The 16,728-nt window shown below is 48.5% G+C and overlaps 1 protein-coding gene across 4 annotated transcripts in view; it reads left to right on the top strand.

Annotated features, from left to right (window-relative positions):
- The window catches only part of NEDD4L (NEDD4 like E3 ubiquitin protein ligase), a 585,723-nt gene that overhangs the window by 289,994 nt on the left and 279,001 nt on the right, over positions 1 to 16,728 (top strand). The window contains exon 1 of one of the 4 annotated variants that reach the window (XM_077462945.1): positions 13,443 to 13,580. The exons of the other annotated variants lie outside the window; for them this stretch is intronic. The gene's annotated coding sequence lies outside the window, so the exon portion shown is untranslated. Of the gene's footprint in view, positions 1 to 13,442; positions 13,581 to 16,728 lie in introns of those variants that run through there. 4 annotated transcript variants of the gene reach the window in all.

Here is a 16,728-nt window from a genome sequence, read left to right as displayed (position 1 = left end):
TCCCTAATTTGAAATGCTTCAGGAGAACTGGAAAAGAGGATTTTTGTAGTGCCACAAATATGGCAACATTTTTTATAAAAATTATAAAATATATTATTAATAGGAAAGTATATAAAAAAAAAAAGTGAACATATGCTGACTCTCATAAACATATATAAAAAAAATTATCACAATATAACTAACAGTATACTAAAAAAACAACTATATAAATTCCTGTTGGTTCAACATGTTTCACTAACTGCTTCTTCAGGAGCTGTAAGACATATATTGGCTACAAGAATATACAAAAAACTAAATATCGAAACCAACAACAATTTATTGCACATCATAGAAAACAAATCAATTCTAAAAAAATTTACATAATACATAATGCATAGGGCATACAACCTCCTAATCAATAAGCTATGGTCATAGCAGAAACCTGAGATCTCCATTTTTTTCTTTCTGGCAGCACAGCGGTCTGCCTTGTTTACAGAACAGTGTTCTGATCGTCTACAAATGATCGCCAGGTTCCCGGGGGACATGGTGTCTGCTAGATCTGCTGATTGGCTCCCACTGTGTCCAACCACTGTGGGAACGGGACTGCTGTGGCACTCGCGCGTGCCCCCGAGCCAAAGAAGAGAATCGCGCACAGGTACATGATTTTGCGCTAAAGGGCCGCCCCGCCGCAGTCTATGTATGTAGGGCGGTTCTTAAGTGGTTAAAGATCTTTCTCAACAAAACTTTTTCTTTAGTTTTGGATAGATTGGAGATGGATTAGAACACCAGTCAGTTTTTATCGCTGAGGGGTTCCCCCTCTCTATATCGCTGAAGGGTTCCCCCTCTATATCGCTGAGGGATTCCCCTCCTCTATATCGCTGAGGGATTCCCCCTCTCTATATCGCTGAGGGGTTTCCACTCTCTATATCGCTGAAGGGTTCCCCCTCTCTATATAGCTGAGGGATTCCCCCTCTCTATATCGCTGAGGGACTCCCCCTCTCTATATCGCTGAGGGATTCCCCCTCTCTATATCGCTGAGGGATTCCCCCTCTCTATATCGCTGAGGGATTCCCCCTCTCTATATCGCTGAGGGATTCCCCCTCTCTATATCGCTGAGGGATTCCCCCTCTCTATATCGCTGAGGGATTCCCCCTCTCTATATCGCTGAGGGATTCCCCCTCTCTATATCGCTGAGGGATTCCCCCTCTCTATTTGTCCTGTTTACTATTATCATTGGAAGTGAAAATCAACAAAAAGCCCAAATTTGGGTTGTCCCCAGAAAAGCAAGAGAGATGAAATGTTCCAATGGGGACACTCATTCTGCTGACTCTGGGGTCCTCAAGGGATTCCCTTCATTTGCAGGAGTTTCCTCTCACTTCCTGTTTTGGCTGTGGGACAGGAAGTCAAGGGAAATTTCCCCAGTGGGGCACAGATAGCAAAAAAAAAAAAGGGAAAAAAAGTTTTGCCTACAGTTCTACTTTAATGTTCACATCAGAAGCCCTTCTCTCAGCAGCTTAGTTCCTACAGCAAGTCTTTCTCTGCAATTACTCAGCAGCTCAACTTGCTTCCTCTGAGAGCAGTGATTTCTGAACTAAGCTGCACCTACTCTCCCTACAAGCAAAGACTCAGCAACTCAGCTTCCTTCTACTAGTAGTGACTTGGCAGCTATCCAACCTTCTATTTTCTAATGTAAACATAGTGCAGAAGTAGGAGCAGGCTCAGCTGCTGAGAGAACCGCTCCTGTGCCTTTGCTGCAAACTTTGAGGATGAGTTGTTCCACAGTGCCTCCAACTATAGAGGTCAATGGGGACTGTACACAAGGAGAGCTCTTTTGACCATGAGGACACTGATTGACTAAATGTCCCCTTAACATAGCAAGTGGGGAGCACTAGGCTGGGGACATTTGCCCCCAAAGATGAGACACATGCTGGGCGTTTCGTATATAGCTACCTGCGCCCCATTCGTACCTGTGGTCGCAGTGTCTGGCTGAGGGAAGTCTTCAAGCACCAACTTTCTTTGCAGCTTTCAGATATCATGTGACTGAATGATGAGAACAACTAGAAGATGTGAAAAGACCTGACACAATAAACCATGTCCTCAGTGACGTAACTAGAACCTTCAGGGCCCCGATGCAAGAAACCATGAAGGGCCCCCCTGAACCCCAGCCAGGGCCCTTCCCTCCGAGTCTGGCGGTGGAACTCCAGGGTGTGGTCACAGGTATGACCTTTGTGAGCCCTGTAGTTCCACCACCAGCATCAGTGTTTTTTTTTTATTTGTTTTTTTTTACATATTTAGGTGCCCCATTGGGGGACTGTCCCTAGGCAGGAGGTCCTTTTCTCCAGGGCAGATGAAGTTACTGCCCCCAGGTGAGAAGGGGTCCCTGTCCCCAGGGGAGATGGGGGGTCCCTGTCCCAATGTGAGAAGGGACCCCTGTCCCCAGGGGGAGATGGAGGGGGTAAGTAATGGTGTGTGGGGGATGGGGTCCTCTCACTCACCATGACCAAGCTACAGGCTGCGTACTCATCCATGTTGGCCTGGGCTCCATCCAGTGTGCTGGAGGGGTGATCAGCATATCTCCCAGAAAGTCCTTTCATCATCTGTGTATGACGGGGGAGGAGGGGGGCTGGCAGACAAGCCTGCAGTGCCCTCCGGGAGCCGGCTCTCATAGGGCTGCACTGCATCTGTGTGCTTAAAGTTTGTTTACCCGGGAAAAGTATGCAGTGCAGTGTGGGCCGGTCTCGGGGGGGGGGGGGGGCCGGACTCTGGCTGGGGAGAACAGACATCGGACTGAGCGGCAATGCATGGAGCAGGAGAGGGGTACACTGAGGAGCCGGCCGAGGACACAGGTCATGCGGGGAATGCACAACTAAAGAGCAGCCAGTGCGATAGTCGAGCATGGAGCTCTGCTAGTCACCCTCCACCTCCAGCCACCCGTGTGCATGGTGCACTGGTACCCCTAGCTGCCTATGCTGCTGCCGGCCATATGTAGAGGGGGCTGCATGGGCCCCCTGCAGCACAGGGCCCAGTTGCGGTCGCGACTGCTGCATCCCCTATAGTTACGCCCCTGCATGTCCTTTAAAAACACCTACCTTCCACCATGACCATTAATCGGTGCAGTTCCAGGGCACACTTTGCTCTGACACTTGTCTTTACCATGAAAGGGCTAGTTGTGTTTGCACCCAGGCTAAAAGGACCTACATCTCCACAGCTCAGCTCTTTCTATTTGAGTGGTCTCATTGGTTTGTATTCAAAGGTGTGGAAGTCAAGCCTTTTACTCAATGGTGTTGGTTTACTAAAACTGGAGAGTGCAAATCTGGTGCAGCTCTGCATAGAAACCAATTAGTTTCCAGGGTTTTTTTTTTTAGATGCTTATTGGCTACCATGGCCTTCACTAGCTTTTGCAGACCAGTTTTAATAAATCATCCCCAATGTGTGCATTGGCTAGAAGGAGTCCTTCAGATGATTGGGAGTTTTGGAATGGGACAATAGCTTTGGTGAATGGTGGCCATCTTGGTAGAGGAGCAGGGCTTTGCTTCCTCATGTCAGAGCCTCTAGTAAGGAGACATCACCATATCTCACTACACATCTTTTGAGACTAGCAGTGCCTTAGATCTCATACTGGAGATGCATAGCTATGAGATAGTACACTGCTGTTTTTCAGGAGGAATTCTAGATGAGACAACGCGTTTCAGGATACTGAAAAGCTCTGCTTAGGCATAATTAATCTTTCTGGATGTTAATTTTGAAGAAACATCTTCACTTTTTGACTTCAAGTCCATTTTACGTTGGATGGTATAAACATTGCAATCCCTCACAGGCTTCACATTGGCTTCGGCTATCTGTATTTTATTAGAAAATTCACTGCTAGGTTTATCAGATTAACTTTTTGCCTAAATCAGGGAAGTCGGCCACTGTTGGGCCTAGCAGATTTTCATCATGTACCTCTGGGCAGGGTATACTTTATGTGACGGGGCTGATTTGTAGCCGCAGACTGGCATGTCCGATATCCCCGCAGGTGCTAAAAGAGAAGTAATAGATCTATCCATGATTATCCCGCTGCTGGAGAAGGCGGATGCCTCGTCGTACATTGCTGATAGCATTCCTTCTAAATATAAACTTTTATTGTAAACATGTGAAGGGATGCTGCTGTACAGTGTGTGACTTGTCAGCTGTCCTCTGCCCTGCGTGTGCAGAGGCTGAAAATAATGTTACACCGGCACTCCTGGGTGGCATGGGGACCTTGGGTCCTAGCATGGACATGACTGCTTATGATGTCCTTTGTCCGATCCATCATATAATTAAAGCAGAAATACATTGTATCAGAGCACCACAAACCAAAAAAGTGGTTATAAAGGTTCAACTTTTTTTTTCTTTTAATAACATGTTATACTTACCTGCTCTATGCAGTGGTTTTGTACAGAGCAGCCCACATCCTCCTCTTCTCGAGTCCTCTGCCGATGATTCTGGCCCCTCCCCCGTGTGCCCCCCAGTGTGTCGATGGGACACTCAGATCATGGCTCAGCCCCGCCCCCTGCTTCCTCCTCAGCCAATGAGAGGAGAGAGACCCAGGAGAGCCAAGGCTCTCATGCAGATCACTTGATCCTGATGGGGCTTGGGTAAGTATCGGTGGGGAGCTGCACCCTGAATGTTTTTTTTACCTTCATGGTATAATATGCATGAAGGTAAAATTCCTTTAGCCTTTACAACCACTTTAATTTTAATATTCAAAGCAAACTCCCCCATCATCCACATCTCCATGCTTTATTTTGCTTTGAAATACACCCCCTAGCATTGCTAGTCATGACCAGTGGCGGCTGGTGGTATATTTTTTAGGGGGGCAGCAATCCATCTGCCGCCAATCCCCCCCAGTGGTCGGGCAGGTCTCCTGCACCACTACCCCCCCCCCCCCCCCACCACCACCCTATTGTCACACAAGTGACAAGCCCACCCATTTTAGAAGCCAATTAGAGCCTCTAGATCTAATCATGTGCTTCTAAAAAAAAAAAGTAAAAACTCCCATTGGAATCCATGCGCCCAGGGCCCTGCATGTAAATTAGGGGAGGGGTGGAAACCCATATGGACAAGCCACCGCTGGTCAGATGAGTAAGGCCAGATGATTCATTTAGCATTTACTTCCTTGAATCCATCTGCCCTTAGCTCATGCATGGTGTCAGTGGGAGGAGTTGTGTCCCATCATTGGTGTCAGGAGAAGGAATAATGTCCCATCATTGGTGTCAGGAGAAGGAATAATGTCCCATCATTGGTGTCAGGAGAAGGAATAATGCCTAATGGTTGTCGTCAGTGGAATGAATAGTACTCCATCATTGGTATCAGTGGGAGGAATAGTGTCCCATCATTGGTGTCCATAGGAAGAATAGTGCCCTATTGTTGGTGTCAGTGGGAGGAATAGTGTGCCAAGGGCCGGATAAAGGCATGCAAAGGGCCACAGTTTGGAGACCACTGATGTAGAGCGTCAAGCCTATCACAAATTTCCAACAGATCGACCAGACCTGGTTACTCATCTCCAGATGGACCGAGAAGATGTCCCAAAGTTCTGCAGATGCTAACATGTTTTGAGGGTGTCCCCTCTTCATCAGAGTCCAGGGCTCACAATGGTGTCTCGGTTAATGTACAAGGCTGGTGTGCCCCCCTTTTTTGGTGTTTTTTTTTTTTTTGTTTGTTTTTTTGTAGTGCTTGAAGATTCCCCAGCCTGGTGGGCAGCAAAGCCAAGTGGATCTTAGAAGACCATAACCTGGAGATGCCTGGAATCTGGAGAGTGCCTTCCTAAAAGAACTGGTGCCGTACCTTAGAGCAGGAGTGATATTGGTTTCTGCTGTGTACCTGGCACACCATAGTCATCAAAGAGAGGCCGCTCCTGCTGCTACTGGCACAGAGGGGCCACACAGTGTTGGTGTGATGCAATGTTTTGCAGGCAAAAACTATCATTCATGTCTCACTTAGACGAGACCCATTCAAGCGAATGGGGAAGCGCTGCAAATGGCCAGCAAGAGTGTTGGCGTGGCTATTATGGGGTTAAAACAAGTTCTTCTTCACTGCTTAATCCAAATGAGGATCACTTTTCAGAGGCACAAAGTTTAGACACAAGTCTAAACTTAGCCTCAGATACACCTGGGTCTCGGGAGTCCATCCCTGAATATTTCTGGGTATGGTCATCTCACTACTTCTAAATAAATACAACATTCATCAAGAACAGGATCCAACCTATCCACACCTGAAGCATGTTCACTGGATGACCGTTTTTTTGTTTTTGTTTTTCTTGTATGTTTAAGTCATTTTGTTGTTGGCTTGTTTTAAGATCCCATTGTCTGTAAGAGAACATGATTTATGTAAATATTGAAAACTGACCACAGTGTCTTAGACTACAGAACGTGCATTAAAGGTGGCATGCGCAGATCAACACTTGTACAGTTTTTTGTCTTTCGGCTTACAGCTGAGCACTTGGCTATCAACATCGTTTTAATCCCTATTTTTCATGGTTTTCTTTACTCTCTTCCCACTGCTTTGTAAGTTGTACCAAAGTCAACAGTTCTCTATTATTCTATTTATTGACACCAGTAAGCAATTCAGAAATTTGGGGTGTGTCTGCCATATGGTGTGACTCCATAGAAAAAGTCCTACTGTTCTGTATAACCCCTTTTATTTTATTATTATTATTATTATTATTATTATTACATTGAGTTGGCCCACCCTTTGCAGCTATAACAGCTTCAACTCTTTTGTAAAGGCTGTCCACAAGGTTTAGGAGACTGTGAGCCAGGCCTTCTCATCCACATCAGTGCTTGACCTCACAAATGCACTTCTGGAAGAATGGTCAAACATTTCCATAGACACACTCCTAAACCTTGTGGCCTTCCCAGAAGAGTTGAAGCTTTTATAGCTGCAAAGGGTGGGCCAATTCAGTATTGAACTCTACGGACTAAGACTGGGATACCATTAAAGTTCATGTATGTGTAAAGGCCGCAACCCAATACTTTTGGTAATATAGAGTATATATACTGTAAATAATTTGGGAATTGCAGCTCATAGCAAAATGGGGTATCTGGTCAGGGGTTGGGGTTTCACACTATGCATGGTGCACCCTTGAACCCTGTACTCTGTACATAGCGCACCCCTGAACCCTGCACTCTGTACAAAGCACACCCCTGAACCCTGCACTCTGTACATAGCGCACCCTTGAACCCTGCACTCTGTACATAGCGCACCCTTGAACCCTGCACTCTGTACATAGCGCACCCTTGAACCCTGCACTCTGTACATAGCGCACCCTGAACCCTGCACTCTGTACATAGCGCACCCCTGAACCCTGCACTCTGTACATAGCGCACCCCTGAACCCTGCACTCTGTACATAGCGCACCCCTGAACCCTGCACTCTGTACATAGCGCACCCCTGAACCCTGCACTCTGTACATAGCGCACCCCTGAACCCTGCACTCTGTACATAGCGCACCCCTGAACCCTGCACTCTGTACATAGCGCAACCCCTGAACCCTGCACTCTGTACATAGCGCACCCCTGAACCCTGCACTCTGTACATAGCGCACCCTTGAACCCTGCACTCTGTACATAGCGCACCCTTGAACCCTGCACTCTGTACATAGCGCACCCTTGAACCCTGCACTCTGTACATAGCGCACCCTTGAACCCTGCACTCTGTACATAGCGCACCCTTGAACCCTGCACTCTGTACATAGCGCACCCTTGAACCCTGCACTCTGTACATAGCGCACCCTTGAACCCTGCACTCTGTACATAGCGCACCCTTGAACCCTGCACTCTGTACATAGCGCACCCTTGAACCCTGCACTCTGTACATAGCGCACCCTTGAACCCTGCACTCTGTACATAGCGCACCCTTGAACCCTGCACTCTGTACATAGCGCACCCCTGAACCCTGCACTCTGTACATAGCGCACCCCTGAACCCTGCACTCTGTACATAGCGCACCCCTGAAACCCTGCACTCTGTACATAGCGCACCCCTGAACCCTGCACTATGTACATAGCGCACCCCTGAACCCTGCACTCTGTACATAGCGCACCCCTGAACCCTGCACTCTGTACATAGCGCACCCCTGAACCCTGCACTCTGTACATAGCGCACCCCTGAACCCTGCACTCTGTACATAGCGCACCCCTGAACCCTGCACTCTGTACATAGCGCACCCTGAACCTGCACTCTGTACATAGCGCACCCCTGAACCCTGCACTCTGTACATAGCGCACCCCTGAACCCTGCACTCTGTACATAGCGCACCCCTGAACCCTGCACTCTGTACATAGCGCACCCTTGAACCCTGCACTCTGTACATAGCGCACCCTTGAACCCTGCACTCTGTACATAGCGCACCCCTGAACCCTGCACTCTGTACATAGCGCACCCCTGAACCCTGCACTCTGTACATAGCGCACCCCTGAACCCTGCACTCTGTACATAGCGCACCCCTGAACCCTGCACTCTGTACTTAGCGCACCCTTGAACCCTGCACTCTGTACATAGCGCACCCTTGAACCCTGCACTCTGTACATAGCGCACCCTTGAACCCTGCACTCTGTACATAGCGCACCCTTGAACCCTGCACTCTGTACATAGCGCACCCTTGAACCCTGCACTCTGTACATAGCGCACCCTTGAACCCTGCACTCTGTACATAGCGCACCCTTGAACCCTGCACTCTGTACATAGCGCACCCTTGAACCCCTGCACTCTGTACATAGCGCACCCTTGAACCCTGCACTCTGTACATAGCGCACCCCTTGAACCCTGCACTCTGTACATAGCGCACCCTTGAACCCTGCACTCTGTACATAGCGCACCCTTGAACCCTGCACTCTGTACATAGCGCACCCTTGAACCCTGCACTCTGTACATAGCGCACCCTTGAACCCTGCACTCTGTACATAGCGCACCCTTGAACCCTGCACTCTGTACATAGCGCACCCTTGAACCCTGCACTCTGTACATAGCGCACCCTTGAACCCTGCACTCTGTACATAGCGCACCCTTGAACCCTGCACTCTGTACATAGCGCACCCCTGAACCCTGCACTCTGTACAATAGCGCACCCTGAACCCTGCACTCTGTACATAGCGCACCCCTGAACCCTGCACTCTGTACAATAGCGCACCCCTGAACCCTGCACTCTGTACAATAGCGCACCCCTGAACCCTGCACTCTGTACATAGCGCACCCTTGAACCCTGCACTCTGTACATAGCGCACCCTTGAACCCTGCACTCTGTACATAGCGCACCCTTGAACCCTGCACTCTGTACATAGCGCACCCTTGAACCCTGCACTCTGTACAATAGCGCACCCTTGAACCCTGCACTCCGTACAATCGCGCACCCCTGAACCCTGCACTCCGTACAATCGCGCACCCCTGAACCCTGCACTCCGTACAATCGCGCACCCCTGAACCTGCACTCCGTACAATCGCGCACCCCTGAACCCTGCACTCCGTACAATCGCGCACCCCTGAACCCTGCACTCCGTACAATCGCGCACCCCTGAACCCTGCACTCCGTACAATCGCGCACCCCTGAACCCTGCACTCCGTACAATCGCGCACCCCTGAACCCTGCACTCCGTACAATCGCGCACCCCTGAACCCTGCACTCCGTACAATCGCGCACCCCTGAACCCTGCACTCCGTACAGTCGCGCACCCCTGAACCCTGCACTCCGTACAATCGCGCACCCCTGAACCTGCACTCCGTGCAATCGCGCACCCTGAACCCTGCACTCTGTACAATCGCGCACCCTGAACCCTGCACTCTGTACAATCGCGCACCCCTGAACCCTGCACTCTGTACAATCGCGCACCCCTGAACCCTGCACTCTGTACAATCGCGCACCCCTGAACCCTGCACTCTGTACAATCGCGCACCCCTGAACCCTGCACTCTGTACAATCGCGCACCCCTGAACCCTGCACTCTGTACAATCGCGCACCCCTGAACCCTGCACTCTGTACAATCGCGCACCCTGAACCCTTCACTCTGTACAATAGCGCACCCCTGAACCCTGCACTCTGTACAATAGCGCACCCCTGAACCCTGCACTCTGTACAATAGCGCACCCCTGAACCCTGCACTCTGTACAATAGCGCACCCCTGAACCCTGCACTCTGTACAATAGCGCACCCCTGAACCCTGCACTCTGTACAATAGCGCACCCCTGAACCCTGCACTCTGTACAATAGCGCACCCCTGAACCCTGCACTCTGTACCTAGAGCACCCCTGAACCCTCCACTCTGTACCTAGCACACCCCTGCCTCAAAACTGAAATTCACCCATCAAGGCATTTTGGTATTTACAAAACTCCTCTTGTGTTGCCACCTGTCCGGGATTCTCCTGGGCAGTCCGGGTTTTGAATCGTGTTCTGGTTTCAGGTGATCTGAAACCCAGACACATTATTCAGACCGGGCTGTGGCTCCCAAAGTAACCAAGATAGTTTCACACAAATCTGTTTCCGTCTGGGGGGGGGGGGTTCGGCATCACTGGGCTGGCAGGGCTATGATGGCAGCAAGAGCAGTTTGGCCACAACCACTGTTTGCTGCGGCACGCTATGTGCACCTCATTACTACTCTCCTTGGGGCACCCAAAGGTTTCCCAGGCTGATAAAATGTTCAGGTTTGGCTTGAAGAAAAGGTGGTAACCCTAAACTCCTTCCATGATCCAGCCCACTGCTTGCATCAGGGCTAAATGCTCTTGAAAAGAGTGCTGTGGCAGGGTCCTCTGATGTTATTGGCAGCTATGCACAGCATATCGCTGGCCCCTCCCACCAGCCGTGATCTGCCTGCATTGCATAGAGAAACACGGAGACCCAGTATCAGTGGAACTAAAATAAGGTATGCAATGAAGGAGGAAAGGTTTTCTTTATCTTAATTGGGGGGGGGGGGGGGATAAGGTTGGGCCTTTAATAAAATCACTTTAATACCAGCAGATTAAAGGGATTGTAAAGTGAATAAAAAAAAAAAAAATAACAAACATGTTATACTTACCTCCACTGTGCAGCTCGTTTTGCACAGAGTGGCCCCGAACCTGCTCTTCTGGGGTCCCTCGGCGGCTGTCTCTGCTTCTTCCCGCAGGTACTTCTCAAGTTCATGCGAGCTCCCTCGCATTGTTAGAAGCAACTGCGGGCGCGCTTCCGTGATACAGCCGGTGTTGTGCCATATAGTGTCCGGCCATCATATAGCGTCCGCCCCGTACTGCGCATGCGCAGTACGGAGCAGACGAAGCTTTGGAAAATCTCCGAAGTTGAACGGCGCCTGCGCCGTGAGTGGAGGTGGTAGCCCCACCATCTAAGCGGACATAGGGTTGTGAATATTAGAGGGCCCCTCGAGGGGGAGCTTCGCTCGCTACGCTTCGGGTTCGGCCTCGCTGCACTCGGCTTTTATATTCCTACTCTATGTCCACTTGGATAGTGGGGATAGAACCTGGACTCACGGCGCAGGCCTCGTTCATCCTCGGCAATTTTCGGAATCTGTGTTGCTGTGTACTGCGCATGCGCAGTACACAGCGGACACTATCGGATGGGGGACCTTATATGACAAGACACCGGCGGCTATAGCCGCTCACTGTATCACACGACCCTGCCCCCCGGCGCTCCGCATCAGTGGATGTGATTGACAGCAGCGCGAGCCAATGGCTGCACTGCTTTCCATCCTTCCACTCCAGCCAATCAGCGGCCAGGCTGAACGGTGGAAAGGACGTCGGGGGACGAGCGCAGGACTTTCGAGGGGTGAGGTAAGTAAAACGGAGGGGTTGGGGGCGCAGGCACTGTCAGATGTTTTTTCACCTTAATGCATAGAAATACCTTTAAAGTGATTATAAGGTAAAAAAAACAACCTTTTTGCTGTTAAAGTGGTTAATAATGGCTTAAGGTTTTTCAAAACCTTCTGTGTGCGGCAGCGCCCTCCAATCCTTACCTGTGCTCTGTCTCCATCCAGCAATGTGCAGGAGAGCCTTGGCTCTCCCGGATCTCTTCCTCCTCATTGGCTGAGACAGCAGTGGTAGCCATTGGCTCCCGCTACTGTCAATCACAGCCAGTGTGCCAATGTGGAGAGAGCGGGGGCAGGGCCAAGCTGCGCTCCATGAGTGAATGGACACACTTCTTGCTATGAGGGCAGGAGGGAGGGGCCAGGAGCGCTGAAGAGGGACCCGAGAAGAGGAGGATTGCAAAACTGCTGCACAGAGCAGGTATGTCATATTTGTTATTTAAAAAACAAACAAACCTTTAATGTCACTTTTCTGCATTAAGGTAAAAAGCCTTCTGTATGCAGCTCCCCCCTTATACTTACCTGAGCTTAATCTTGATCCAGCGCTGTGCACGAGAGCAGCATCTCTCTCTTGGCTCTCTCCTTCCTCTTTGGCTCAGATACAGCAAAGTGAGCCATTGGCTCCTGCTGCTGTGAATCATAGCCAGTGAGGAGGGGGCGTGGCCAAGCCAAGCTCTGTGTGTCTTGCCGACATACAGAGCGGGGCTCAGGAGCGAGCATGCATGAGTGCCCCCAAAATAAGCGGCTTGCTATGGGGGCATTTGGTGGAGGGAGATGCCGAGAGCACTGGCGGAGGACCCAAGAAGAGGAGGATCAGGACTGCTCTGTGCAAAACCATTCCACAGAGCAGGTAAGTATAACATGTTTGTTATTTTAATTAAAAAAAAATAAAAATTATTTGCAATCACTTTAACCTTCAGCTTTAAAAGCTAACTCCGCCATTAAAGAGGAAGTAAAGGCTATTAAAAAAAAAAAAAAAATGCAACCTGCAAGGCAAAGGCATAATGAGCTAGTATGCATAGCATACTAGCTCATTATGAATAACTTACCTGAGAACGAAGCCCCCGAATCGGTCCTCCGTCTTCATCTTCGCCACTGCCATGTATCCCGGAGTGACTTCCGGGTCTCGCTGCTCTGGCGCTGTGATTCGCCGGAGCCGCGATGACGTCACTCTCACGCATGCGCACGGGAGCCGACAGAGATAGAGCTGGACGAAGAGTCTGCATGAGCCTGGCATTGCACCCGCAGGCCACTGATCGCGGTTGCAATGCTTTGTCGGCTCGTATCCCAAAAATGAGAAGAATAAAATTCTGCAAATATATTTATGTGCATTTATTTATTTATTTTTATTGGCAAAGGGTGGATGAAGTAACCACTAGAAAGAACTGCCCTGCATAGTAAATCAGTTTACTACGTAACTTACATACCTGAGTTTTCTCCTAAACAAGAATTTCCCTGTTACTGTTGTGTTTCGGTGCACACAGCAGTCATTGTTCCCGCACAATAAACCTGTGTCCAAGAAAGTTACCTTCTATCTCTAAGGCTGGATGACGGGTTAGGAGGAGGTAGGCAGAGTAGTCAAACTCGTTTTGGAAACAGAAAGTCGTACTGTGATTGGTTAGCTGCTTCTTTGTTTGTTGGGAATTAAAGCGTAGCCTGGCAGTCACAGAGCGCTTTGACGGCCGTTTACAATATTCTTTGTGAGTGTCGTCTTTTTAGCTTTTTGGACGACTCCTGTGGATTTTTTATTTTTTTTTGGACTCCTGGATTACTCATTTTTCTGCAGGACTATTAAAAAAAGGTATCGTTTTTTTCTTAGTATTATGTTTCCTCAACACCTAGGAAATCTGTGGTTGATGGCTACGCTTTGGCTTAGTTCCTGAGCGCAGGGGTTCAAATCTGAACTAAATCTTAAAATGTGATCTTAATGGCCTTTTTGGGTTGCATTGACTTTGAATTGTGTATTTTTTTTTTTTTTTTTACTGCATGTTATGTTCAGATATGTTTCATCTGTTTGGTGTATTGCTGTTGGTTAAAGCATATCGTAACTTAAAGGGTTAGCACGGTAGCGTAACTATAAAACGTTTCTGCCTAAATGACCCTTGTAAAGTAAAACAAATATTATTATCGAATAACCACAACTGATCAAACCCAACCAACGCAGCAGAAACTCAGTTTTCCCTACACACGCCTGGAAGACACGTTCTCCCAGATAGGCTTGGCTTGTTGGCAACTGTGACATCTGTGTACACAAACCCTTAAAGGCAAACTACGCCGATGGAAATATGGGAGCTGCCATTGCTGATTCGTAATGCAGGCTCTTCTGACTTCACCATCTAGTGTAGCCATTCTCAACCAGGTTTCCATAGAACCATAAGGTTCCTCCAGGGTTGGCTAGGGGTTCCTTGAGCTGTGGCTAACTGTCCTTCCATCTGATGGTACCTGCATAGTTCCAGGTCCAAAACCAGTTGGCAGAGCCAGTAGCTTGACTGCAAGGATGTTATTCTGGTCATCCACTCAAAGGGTAGTATTCTTCAGACTTACCACCACCAACATAAGGGGCATTTTCCCAATGACCCTTGATTGACTAATCATAAGGTTCCCTCAAATCTGAAAATAATTTCAAGGGTTCCTCTGGGATCAAGGCTGATCTAGTGCGTCACTGGCCTGGATCCAGCACAGGATTTAACAGTCAATGCCGAATTTTAGACTTTTTCGACTTCCCTGCCTGCTTGCTGGTCAGCGACTCAATAGGACTACTTACCACCTCCAACTTCTACAAACATTTTGACGTGACCTGACCCAAAGTATTGGTGGCAAGTTGTCTTGATCATGTTGGATGTTTCTTTGATGAAAAGTTTGTTAAATCTGCTTGAAATTGACTTATAAGGAAAATCAAAAGATTCCTTCATCCACACTAAACAGCTGTCGGCTATTGTGTTCTGACTGCTGCCGATACCCGCAGCTGTTTGAATACTGGAACAGTGACTGCGTCTGATTGGTTGCAGTTCTTGTTCACGTGACAATTTTCTACCTGATTCTGAGTTGAAGTTTGCCGGGCCGGGTGGTGCCAACAAGGCCACCCAAGGCTTGAATATCGGCTGCTTTAGCCTGTCAAATAAGGACTTGAAGTGGAAGTAACCCCTCCTATCGTTTTCAGCCAAGGGAGCTGCCATCTGTTTAATTTTCAGCTGCCATGATGCTGCACGCGTGATCAGTGATGACACCAAGCATTGGATGGTTTGACAGTTTGGATGAGAGCACAACCAATGGAAGTGGCACATTTCTGACAAGTGCTGGAAATGTAACTGTTTTTTTTAAACTGTTAAATGGATGGGTTTACTTCTGCTCTTTTTTGTTCTGCATATATGCATTCTTCATTCAAGTGATTGTAAAAGCAGATTTATTCATTTTTTTTCTTTTAAATGTTCTGCTTATCTACTTTCTGTAATTGTTTTGCACAGTGCAGCCCTGATCCCCCTCGTTATCGGGTCCTCTCTGGCACTCCTGGCCCTTTCTTTCTGACGAGTGCCACCATAGCAAGCCACTTGCTATGGGAGCACTCATGCATGCCTGCTCCCAATCCGACTCTGTGTGTCCATTGAAGCACAGAGACTGGGATTGACAGCAGCGGGAGACAATGGCTCCTGCTGCTGTCTCTGTCCAACTGCACATCGTTGGATCAAGATCGGGGCTCAAATAAGTGTGGGGCTGGGAGGGAGGGGAGCTGCATGCAGAAGGTCTTTTACCTTCACCAAGTGACCTACTGCACTGTAGTCAAATGACAGCTACAGCGCTGTCATTCAGTTCTGAGAGGGTGTCTATTGACGCCCCAGGGGACGTGCATCAGGTGAGCTCTGTGATTACTGTGTCCTTCAGATCACAGATCAAGGTAAAGGGCCAATCACAGCTGATTCCATGTAAACAAAATGTTGGTTATCGGCATTTCTTTTACTCAGAGCTGTCACTGTATGAGGAAAGGAAAGCCGATAATCGGCTATCCTGTAACATCACACATTTACACTGATCATCAGTGCTGCCTATCAGTGCAGATTAGTGCCACCTATCAGTGCAGCCTAACCATTTAGGCTCATTTACACGCATTTAGTGTTTCTGCTGCCCAAAAGCTCCTCTCCTGAACGTGACTTTGGTGCATTCAAGTTTTTGTAGATGCCTGTAAATGATGATGTGTGCATGGACGAATAAGCTAACCTAGAGGAGCGTTTAAGAGCAGGAAAAATAAGTCAAATGCCTGAATGTGTTGTATTTGCTACATGTCGGGTAGATTTTGATGCGGGTGCGATGCATCAGGACCGCTGCCTAGTGCAGCTTAAGAGGGCCAGTAAAAATGCAGCTCAGCTGCACATTTTTACACACACACACACACACACACACACACACACACACACACACACACACACACACACACACACACACACACACACACACACACACACACACACACACACGCCTGAACTTCGCCTAACTGCTTTAACAAGTGTTATAAAACCTCAGGCTTGTTTTTTTTTTTTTTTTTTTTACCCTCACATGTTGATGTAATATTTACATATCATTGCACGTGGTTCTATATACACACTGAGTGTTTACTATACAGCAGTGGTGGACACGGAGATCACAGCCAGGTTTATATTCTGTAGGTTGATGTACATGTCGCTCTGTTTTATGAACAAACGTTATTGTCCACTATTCTTGTCTGGCTTACAGCAGCTTTATCAAGTTCAAACTGCCTCCAGAGATCTCATTTACCCGTCCATGTCACATTGCGTTCAAGTAATATCAAAGTAGATCAAAGAGAAGACCATGTGTGTGCATGCTGGTAAACCTACGGACACACAAACTTTCTTTTAACCACTTGCTTACCGGGCACTTTCACCCCCTTCCTGCCCAGGCAAACTTTCAGCTTTCAGTGCTGATGCACTTTGAATGAC

The sequence above is a fragment of the Lithobates pipiens genome, unplaced genomic scaffold (genome assembly GCF_037356315.1).
Source record: "Lithobates pipiens isolate NorthernLeopardFrog02 unplaced genomic scaffold, aLitPip1_a1.2 Scaffold_3, whole genome shotgun sequence".
NCBI classification, from domain to species: domain Eukaryota; kingdom Metazoa; phylum Chordata; class Amphibia; order Anura; family Ranidae; genus Lithobates; species Lithobates pipiens.
The sequence above is the reverse complement of the archived record's forward strand: the minus strand, read 5'-3'. Positions and strand labels throughout refer to the sequence as shown.